At 43.4% G+C, this 11,060-nt stretch overlaps 1 long non-coding RNA gene across 1 annotated transcript; it reads left to right on the top strand.

Annotated features, from left to right (window-relative positions):
- The first annotated feature begins 2,794 nt into the window (after positions 1-2,794).
- On the top strand, positions 2,795-8,003 carry LOC122189880. The gene is made up of 3 exons (XR_006182005.1): positions 2,795-2,834; positions 7,448-7,556; positions 7,663-8,003. It is a non-coding gene; the product is annotated as an uncharacterized LOC122189880 (long non-coding RNA).
- Positions 8,004-11,060: the final 3,057 nt, after the last annotated feature.

Below are 11,060 nucleotides of genomic sequence, written 5' to 3'. Positions count from 1 at the left end.
TAACACCAGGAATTGGTGCAAATTGATGGTCTTGCACAGCCTGCTTATAAGCAGTGGAATCCCGGGACATTCATGCCTTCTCTCAGGCAGCTGCAACTATGCCCAGCCCCAGAGAAGTGGCTGCTGAAGAACATCTTCAGTCCATAAGAGTACTTCTACACTGAGTGTGCTGGGATTTCTTCCCCAGCCCCAGGTCACAAAGAGCACGCAAGTCCTGGGGAGTTTACCAGCCCCTCATTTTAGGTAAAGTGAGGTTTTACCCTGTGCTAAGGTGGAGGAATCTGCTCTCTCTCCTCTCAGTCTGCTGGCTAAATACAGCTGCATCCTTCCCTTGGCTCGCAGCTCCCTTCTGGAGCAACCTTTTAACATTTTTCTTGATTTTCTTAAACAGCAAACATTAGACACATTAAGAACAGCAACAACAAAATCGTTAAGCACTATAACATTCTCCGAGGAGCCAGACGTATCCTTTAATCAGGTTATGGAAAATTCATTCCTCTTCCAGCCATTTATCTTCTTTGTTTATGCACATACAGAGTGACCCACTTCTCAGCATAAAAAATAATAACAAAGAAACAACCAAAAATTCTTAATTATTTATGGACTTACGTGCCATTTATTTTGCTTTATTGGAAACCAAATAATCAAGTTCATTCATTTCAATTAAACATAGCATGTGCTAACTGTCTATCATTCTGTCAGTGAATCCTGTTCTCTCGCTTCAAAGTCACTACTTGACCTCAGTGGGGAAAAGACTTGGTATTGCACTTTGTTCTATAGTGATTGATTGTTTACATTAAAAGGGAGATGCATAGATTAAAATTAGAGGTATGCTGTGTTTTTCTCCCTGAGACTGCCTACAGCTTACATCTTCCCTACAGGTGCAAGGGTGGCAAATCCAGCTTAATGTAAGTCCCTCTGATGGAAGTCATAGTTTGGAAGCTAAACCAAATCTTCTCCAAAATGACAAAATCAGAAGACACGGTCTCATTATTTCACTGAAATTTCAGATTAACTGATTTTTTGTTGTTCTTGGCAAAACTATTCATAATGATACCCGTTTGATGGGAGAACTACAGGAGGGTGAAATAGAAGTACACGCTGCAAAAAGTGCTGCATAAACTTAACGATAACAAGCAAAGTTGTTCATTAGTATAGGCAAGGATGCTTCTCATTTTAAAGAGGCTATATTGTGTTTTAACTCTCAATTAGTTGCTCAAAATTGACATGGATTAGGAATTACAAAGCAAGCCATAATGGAAATAACACAGCATTGAAAAAAATCATTACCAGCATGGAAAAAAACCCAAACAATTAAAACTGTTCATTTAGCCTGAAAAAAATGTATTTTGTTACATTCAATGCTATTTTATTTCTTTGTTGGAATGTATTGGAAAATGAGATTCAACACTTACTTAGCTTTACCACCACAAAGCTAACTAAGTAGGAAGTATCTCTCAGAGGCTGTTAAGAGGACATCTTACCGTGCTTAGAGAAGACGGAAGAAAGATCAGAGGAGAATGTCAGGGGGATAAAAATAATAGAACAAGGATCCCAAAAATACAGGAAAATAAGTAGGAGAAATGTAGATCATCTTTGCCAGCATAGATGATGTAATTGCTGAACTGATGCTAGTAGGTTTTAACATCGTGTCAGTGGTATTAACGCTACTTATGATTTTCTTTTATGCTTTCTGACACATCCCCACAAGTGCACACTTTTGGAAACCAACCACAGAAGATGGCAAAGTATTTGCCACAGGGACTGGGCTGGCAGGAACCCAGTTAGTCTCTTTTCTGCAGTAGGAATTTGTCATTTCAGGATCCAAAGAATGTTTTGAGTGGATATATTTTCTATTTATATTCTCTGAGTTATTACAGGGTATGAATGTCAATAATACATAAGCACATCACAAACAGACTCAGCAAGTTCTACCTGTTCTGCCCCAGGAGAGCTACCACTCAAACAATATCTCAGCAGTGGGGTGACAGTTCTCCCTTGGGGGGGACAAGAGACAAATCCCTTCCACTCCACAAGCCCCCTGGCCTGCACCATCTGATGAATTTATGGGCTCCAATACTTTAGGTGCATATAATTTAATGTATTGCTGAAGACCAGTTACTGTATTTCATCGCTGACATTATGGGGGATATTTTTTTCGATGAAATAAAACAATATTTGTTTCCTGAAAGGGAAATGTGCTGTCTGTAAGCTATCAGCAGTCAACAGTTGCTGCTGGCTAGAGCTAAAGGAGGAAAAAGAGGTGCGTTTTACTTCAGTGATATTGGAGGAATAATTTGTCATTCACAGTTATTTTTCAGAATTGGAGGGACCATCTGAAAGTCACTACAGGATAACTGCTTTATTGTACTATATTAAGCAATAACTTTAAAAATAAGGGTTGTGAAGATATTCTGATAAGTTGAATGCTGTGACTGAATCCAGATTCCCATTCTGCAGCAATCATCCATATAGGGGTGTGTGTGTCTGCCCATCAGTTTTGGGGCCTACAGCTATTTAAACACCATCAGGGTCAGATTCTGTAATTTCTGAACACTTTGCAGAATTTCATAAGTCCATTCATGCAGTATGCACAGAAGGTAAAAAAGTCATATGGGAATTGCTGAATCATGGCCTGAACCTCTGATTGACCACCTGAGGTGAGCCATGAGTCAGCCAGAGGAGCACAGGTGAAGGCAATTCACTGTGCTGCTGGAAGGGGTGGAGCCTGGCTGCACCTCTCCTAGACCCATTTAAGAGCTGACTGCCAGGGGGGATGGATCTCTTCTGGAGATCTACTTTGCTGGAGTTTCATAAGTGAGCCTAGGATACAGGTAAGCATCCTATATATTCTCTTTATGTTATTATAACCTGCTTTGCCTAATTCACTTGTTTACTTCATAATCATGGCATCTTAATATTCACTGATTGTATGAAAGTGAACATGAGCTTGGATGTGTTTGCATCTTTATTTGTTATTGACCCTACTTCATAACTTGGGAAAGACTGGTGAGTCATTACACGATTTGCTTCCTGGAAGACAGAACTACTTTATCTTGACAGATACTTGGTGTCAATGCAGGTCTGCATCAGAATATTTTTAGCTCAAATCATTACTGGAGATATCTGTCCCCAGGGTCTCCATAGGGCTCTGTGGGCCACAGCAGGAGCTAACCTTCCCAGAGGGGTTACAAATCAGTTTTTTCCTGCCCTACAGAAGTTTGCTTGAAATACGAAGTTCTAACAAGTTCACAATTAGTTGATTGGCTGTTTTTAATAAACTTTTGTGAGTATCAGCTTAGATGTTATTTCTTGCCCAGGAAATAGATATTACAGAGGAGTTCAAGGAAGCATTTTTATCTGTCAATAAGCAGGAGGAAATATCCAAAGATTTTCTTGGTAGAAAGCTGAGATAATGCTAATGCTTCTCCAACAACATTGAGAAGGTTTATTGGATGACCAGCAGATTGGTAAGGTGGCTTGTAGGACTGCTCAGATGGCTTGTAGATGGCTTCTAGAGATGTGGTTTAGTGAATGTGGTGGTGATGGATTGATGGTTGGAACATGATCTTAGAGATCTTCTGAGCTTAATGGTTCTATGAGAAGAACAAGTATGTACTGTCTAGATTCTACACTGATACAGTGCAACTATTTGCCCTTTCTATCATGGTAAGCCTGTACCAGACCTGTTCACCTTGTCAGTACAAGTGAGGCAGGCAGTTGCTGGGAGACCTTGACTTTTGGCTTTGAATACAGAGTATATCCAGAGCATGGTGTGCTCACTGCCTGCAGAAAGGTGCGGAACAGCAGACTTGCCTTCAGCATCCCAAGTAAAACTGTGTATCTACAAGTGGAGAAGGCAGAGTGATTTTGGAAGCAGCCTGCCTGTCAGAAAAAGCCTGTTCTTGGGCAGTCCATCAGTTTCTCCACAAGCTTCTGTATCTCTCGCTGCTCACAACTCATTTCTCTGCGCATTAGCTGTATTGAAGATGGGATGGTCTACAACTTTCTGACAGTTCCATTTATTTCTACTATTTTCATTTGAAGCCAAGCAACAAGCAGCAGTTGTTTCCTCTGCAGCTTGATGAATGTCAGTATTAATTAAAATTGTTCGGAGTCAGGTCGGGATTTTTCCTCTCTCTGCACCAGGCTGGCAGGGAGGAGAAGCCTGACAGGCAGGCGCAGCTGCCGAGCTGCTGACTGGGAATGTCGTCACTGAGAAGGAGGCATGGGAGTGGTAGCTGGCCTCTGACAAAGTGGATTGGAAATAGGGGAAGCATTTTGTCACCTGCACCGTGCTGCCATTCAGCACAATGTGGGGGAGGATGTCTGGATATGGGTCTTGAACTCAATCCTTTGCTCCCCTGGCTGGGAAGTCTGCAAAGACAGCTGTTCAGCCCATATGGAGGGGATGGTGCACCCCCACAACCGCTATCTAATGATGCTTTCCTGACTGACACTCCAGAGAGAGCCCTTGATTCAGGAGGGAAGGTCAACACAGCTCAGTGCCTTGTAGCATGTGGGAGGAAAAAGCAGAGGATGCATCAGGAGATGCCCCTCTTGCTGAACCTCCCTATTTTTGTGCACTCCCTTCTGACACCAATCCTGCCAAGACATCTGTAAACCCAACATCTTCTGTCAGCCCCAGTGGGTTGCATACAGCAATCAAAATTATGCTTCAGTGGCTGTAGATGTACTTATCTCCCATTGTGGCAGGTCTGAGTGCAGCCAAGGTGCCTCTTGGATGGCCGCAGTGCTAACATTCCCATCCCTGTCACAGCCATGAGCTCGAAGGAGGCCATTACCATATGCTGCAGTTACTTTTCATACAAAGATTATGGAATTATTTCCTTTTCCAGAACTTTAACGGTAACAAAGGAATGAAATAAGTGAGTGGAAATTAAATGCACACATTCTCCTGACTTTGACTGAGATCTGTGCTCCTCTATCACATGGACACATCTCAGCAGCCTCCTGTATGGGAACTGTTGAGTCATGGCCTGAACCACTGATTGACCACCTGAGGCAAGCATTGAGTCAGCCATGGAGCACAGGTGAAGGCGATTCAGCTGTGCCACCCCAAGGGGTGGAACCTGACTGCACCTCTCCTAGACCCCATTTAAGGGCTGACTGCCACTAGGAAGGATCTCTTTCTGGAGATCCCTTCTCTGTGGAGCTTTTCATTATGAGCCTAAATCTTTGGATATGGCTGAGCATTCCTTCTCTGTTTGTTCCTTTGCTGTCTCACTACAATACTCTTTCCAACTGTACTTTGTTGACTGCACACATCCCCAGAGTGTTTTTCTTAGGGAGAAAACAGTTCGGCTTGCAGAGCGATGCCAATTCCTCTTCTCAAAAGGTTCTCAAAACAAAGGATAAATGGTGGTTCTGTGGTTCTATACTAGAATTGTAGAACTGTAGAATTGTTTGCCCTGGGTTGGAAGGTATCTTAAAAATCAGCCAGTTCCAACCCTGCTGCTGGGGGCAGGGCTGCTGCCACCCACCAGCTCAGGCTGCCCAGGGCCCCATCTAACCTGGCCTTGAGCATCTTCAGGGATGGGGCATCCACAGCTTCTCTGGGCAGCCTCTGCCAGTGCCTCACCTTCCTCATTGTGAATAATTTCTTCCTTGTATCTGATAGAAATCTATACTCTTTGGGCTTAAAACTGTTAACCTTAGGTCTACGTGATTCTGAGAAACTGAAGTGGAAAAAGAGAAGGTAATAGGAAAGATGATGACCTCTGCATTTCAAAGGATGGATCCCTAGGAATGATGTGCTGCAAAGGTTTAGGAAGTGCAACTTAAGGCTTTTGTAAAATGTGATTAAGCAAATATCACTGTAAATGATGACCCTGTTTCCTTTCTGTGTTGATCTCACTGCACCAGACCCTTGCTCCACACCAATCACCAGGGCCCCACTACTTATCAGGGATTTTAGTCCTATTGTCCCACTGTAGTGAACAGTGAACGCTTTTCCATGGCCTACCTGTATCTGCCAGTGTGGTTTTTCTAGAAAGTCACTGGCTTCCAAAAATTCTTTTCTGAGAAGAAATTCATCACCCCAAGTGTGGAGTCTGAAAAAGAATTAAATCCTGAGTAGAACTGAGTGCTTTTTACAAGCATGACAAATAACCATCAGAACACTCCTACCTGTCCTCCTGATCTAACCTTACATGTGGTTAGGATTTCTGTCAGCATCTAGTTTCTGTACATTTCTGTTTAATAAAAATGTGTTATCTATGATAAATATGCATTGCCTAGGTCAAATGAATTTGATTGTGAGAACATACTCAGAAGTAGCATAAGGATTTAATTTCTTTTAAAAACATGCTCACAAAAAAGGAAAAAACCACAAACCCAAGCTGTAGTTATTGAATGCTGGTTTGAATTAAATTCTATTTGTTTTAATAAAAATGTAGTGGCCTGCATGTACATATATTTGTTTTAGTGGCAGTGCATTGGATCCAATAAAACTGTATTGCTTCACTGCTTATATCTCATTTTCAGAGAAAATGGATTAAATGGAAAAATGAACTAGGCATGAATCAGCCAGTCAGAGGTGTCTGCTAAACTCTGGTATTCAAATACATTTGGCTAAAAGAAAAAAATATATACTTTCTTACAAAACACTGTTTTTAAACCTAAATATGTTTTAATGTCGAGACTGCACATGAGGGGCTTAAATACCTCTATAAAAGAGAGCAGGTTTTGGAGTCAGGCTTGGCTGCAGAGAACTGGTGCATTTGCTTACAGCTACAGAAGTGGAAATCCAAGCTGGCTGGGTTACATTGGTGTAAATCAGGCTTGTTCTCAACAATGGCAGTCAGCTGATGGCCATATAACTGCCATGATGCTGGTCAAATGTGGATGGCCTCAGTGTGGGGGCACTCCTGTCCCAGTGCATGGGTGCAGGCAGAGACCATGAATGTTGCAGTTGGTGCTGGGGCACGTATCCTTGGGACAGGCTGCTAGCTGTCAAGATTTTCTATGGATCCCCTAAAGATCAGCCATTTCTGTGACCTGGAGACACTCATCTGCTTGGTTTGGCACCAGACCTTCCTGATGCCCACCCTTTTGAGCAGTGATGCTACCTGCACACATCACTGCAAGCAGGAAAGCCACCGTAGGCCAGCAAAGGGCTGGTATGGAGCTTCTGCTAAAAGGATGAAGAATCGTAGAATCATAGAACCATTTGAGTTGGAAGGGACCTTAAGGGTCACCCAGTCAAGTCCCCTGCAATTAATAGAAACATAAAGAACTCAATACCCTGTTGCACGCTGGCACACATCATCAGTTCTCACATGCAATTGTTTGCATGCTCATTTTCACCACCATGTCAAAGATCTTAAAAAAATAAAAAAAAAAAATAAAAAAATCATCCAGCGTATTTTCTAAATCCCTTAAATTGGATTTAAAAAGGAAAATGTTTTCCTTTTTATTTTTCCAGGCTTACCCTTTACAGTGAGGGCAACTGGAGCAGAGCTCTGTGCAAGGCCACTGATGTTGTAAAGGATACTGCTCAGCAGGCCAAGCGCCATCTGGATAATTGTTTAGAGGTGAAATGGATGCTGCTGGCTGACCTGGCTTCCCGCATACCCTGAATGGTTGTAACCTGACAACCAAACCTGAGCAATGCTTTGTTGAATGCCATCTTCTTTCTAGGTGATTGGTATCCAGTTGTGTGGAGCTAAATACACATTGTATTCCTTTGAGAGAAAACATGATCTGCATCATCTTGTGCAGTGTGTGCTGAACTGGGTGCCCCCAGGGCTGCAGAGCCAATCAAAGCAAGGAGAACTTGGTTGCGGCAGGAGCTGAGCTGTGGGAGAGGAGATTGATGCAGGCATCTCCAGCCCTGATTCCTCAGTAAACTGTGAATGAAGAAATAATTCAAGAAAAAGCAAACCAGCTGAGAGTGAAGCAATATTTGGTTAAAAATCCAGCTGTGGAGGCACGAGTACCTCAGTGAGCATCACCTACTGAGACCGCATGACCTTGTGGAAGTGGGGTAGAAGTTATAGGCTCTGTGGTGAGTTCATAAACCACAGAGCCAAGAGTAGCCAAATCAGGCTTGAGATTTCTGCAAGGGCTTCACTGCCATGCACACAATGGCAGTGAGGACTAGACATCATGGAGCATCTGGATGTAGCTCTGCACAGCCTGATCTAGTGGTTGGTGACTCTGAACATAGTAGGGAGGTTGAAACTAGATGATCTTTATGGTCCTTTTCAACCCAGGCCAGTCTATGATTCTAAGGTTCTATAATCTTAGAGAGTGTTGGGAAAGATCTGGAAGTGCCAACAAGGAGGATGGCAGTAGACTGCATGGGGGTGTGCAGTGATACAGATTCTGTGAGGGACCGAGAGACATATAGGGGAGTCTGTAATTCTTTATCAGTTTGGCATATTCTGCAATGAGAGAGTCTGCTCTGAAAATATGGGCTTTACCAAAACAAAGCAGGACAAAATTGTTTGTGCAGGTAATGAAAAGGGTTGAAGAGAGTTTTAATTAGATGTTGGTATAAATCTAGCTGTAGAAGAGTACATGGTCTGAGATGACACCAACTTCAGAGGTGAGAACATAAATTCTTTATCAGAGGGGGTCTGGATAAATTAAGGGAGGACAAGTCCCAACAGGGCTATTAAATTCCATGGTCCAGTTCTTCCTGGCGCTGGAAGCAGGGGGTGTAAGCGGGGGATTTACTAGGGCATCGTGTCACATGGTAGAAGTAAGTCCTTAACAGTCTCTTTCTTGATTCATGATCCCTGCAGCAGCCAGTGTGATGGAGGTGGATAAGGAGAGTTCCTTAAGCTGTCTGTCTCCAGAAAAGTCACCCACCTGGTCCTGTGTCCCAATTCTACCCCTCTCTTGGGGCTGGGGACACTGCAACCAACCGAGCTACCCATGCAGACATCTCCTGCCCTGCTATGTGGGAGATGCCTTGTTTGAGTCCTAAATATGTTTCATTTAAGCCCCGATGATGGTTTACTAAGTGCTATAATGTTTGCTAGGTCTCTCTTTACATTGCTGTAATTACCGTAATAAGCGGTCTTAACTGGCTCTTTTATAAGTTACAGCAGCATAAAAACATCTCAGTGTGCTTTCCTTTAATGAGCTACAGCTTCAGCATAATCTTCCTGACTCCATTTTCACTGGAGTATCAGTTACATTGCAGTGCTATGGGATGCAGTGGTGGAGATGCTGGCAACGTTTTAGAGAGGCCTTGCGGAACTTGGTGGCTCTGTCCATGGGTTCCATGACCAGCCAACCTTGGAGGGACATCACTGCCCTGGGAAGCACAGGTCACACTGCCAGCTGCTGCAGCATTGCAGGGAATGTAATACAAGCACGTGCGCCTCTTGTCCATATAAGAACATCATGGGATGAGTGATGACAGCAGGGATTGACACCCAAATGCTAGGGCAGAGGTTCAGTGCTGGGGCCGGTAACTGATACAAGTAGCTGCAGATGAGACCCCGGCATGGGGATTTGAGGGACAGCTGTGCCGGGATCCCTCCATCACTGGCACCAATCCACCATTCCCACCCAGCACCAGAGCATCCAGAGGTGTGTCTCTGTCCCCAGCAGCCCCACCATGTGGGCACGCAGCCCCTTCTAAAAAAGCCTCAATCAATTGCATCACTGTAACACCCCACCGACAGATGCATGGTTTGAACTGCTGACAGCAGATGGACGAACACTTGTCGGTGATCTGGTTCTGAGCGAGAGGCAGATTTACTTCCAGAGCCTGCTACTCTTGTTTCTCCCAATGAAGCTGCAAGGCAGGCATACATCTGTGGGTTTTTTCCCTTCCAAACATGCCTATGCTGCAGGGAGATCCATCACTGAAAACTATGGGGTTTTGGGCCTGTTTCTGTGGGAAGAGGGAAGACAGAAGCTGCTGCTCTGCACAGCACTGGAAACCACTCAACTGCACATGAGTGTGGGCTGAATTACCAAATCTCAGCCATAGTCTGAGCCAGGCTGGAAGCTGGCTCACCAGCAAAGAGCTGTAGAGCTGCAAAGCAAGGTGAAAAGCACTGAATGAAAATCACATTTAGGTGATTTTAATGTGCACCCTATACATAATAACGTCCATAAATTGCCATCTGGGCAAGGGTGATCTTAGCCCCATCTGCACCCCAGCTATTTGGGGACATGGAGCGAAACCCCTCAAGGTCAGCTGTGCTGCTCCTGACTTAAAAACCAGCAAGTAAAGCACGTCTGCAGAAGTAGTGGTGCTTTCCCTGCTCGTTTTTTATAAGATCCAGCTTAGGATAATAAAAACTCGGAGTAGATGGAATATTTTGAGATGCTGGCTTTTTTTTTTTTTTTTTTTTTAGAACACAAGGGAAACACAGAGGAAGTGGAAAAAATCAGCTGTGCCTACTGCAAGGAAATCTGTTTATGCATGATTTGAAAGCAGAGCAGAGTTTTACTTCATTCTATCTTGTGCTGTGTTTCATATTTCATGCTTTGGTTAACAGTTATTTAGTGTGTTCCTAGAGACTGTGACAGGTTGTCCTGAAAGTTTGTAGACTCGCTGAGCTCTCCACAGAGCATGGCAGAATGATACGAGCAAAGAATTCATTCCTTTTTATGCAAGGAAAAAAAATCATTTTAGTATTTTAAAGACCCAATCTCTCCTTCTGACATTGTAACATGAAATGCAAAGTTACCAATTTGGGATGTCTCAACCACTTTAAGAAAATAAAACAACTTTGTGTGAAGTCTCCTTTCCATAGACTAACTATATACATCTAGGAAAATTTTGTTTTCCTTTTAAAATCAAGTGGGAAAAAAAAATGACTGTGTTATTTTTTCCCCAAAATTCCCTTTTCAGCCGCTTCTAATTGTAGCCTGTTTCAAGGGTTCTGTAAGTGCTTTTTCTTCCCAGTCCTATCTTGCTGGGGAGGAAAGGCACAAGAATGATTCCTATGCTGGTCCATTCATGCATGTCTTCACTGTGTGATGACCAGGACTGATGCCACTAAAAATGTTCTAATAACATAGGGAAACCCCTGTAGCTGCTTGGAGTGGCTGAGTCCCTCTCATTCTGC

The sequence above is a fragment of the Lagopus leucura genome, unplaced genomic scaffold (genome assembly GCF_019238085.1).
Source record: "Lagopus leucura isolate 7727_CA_CO unplaced genomic scaffold, USGS_WTPT01 Super-Scaffold_100157, whole genome shotgun sequence".
NCBI lineage: Eukaryota > Metazoa > Chordata > Aves > Galliformes > Phasianidae > Lagopus > Lagopus leucura.
Note: the sequence above shows the minus strand (reverse complement) of the source record. Positions and strands in the feature narration are given on the sequence as shown.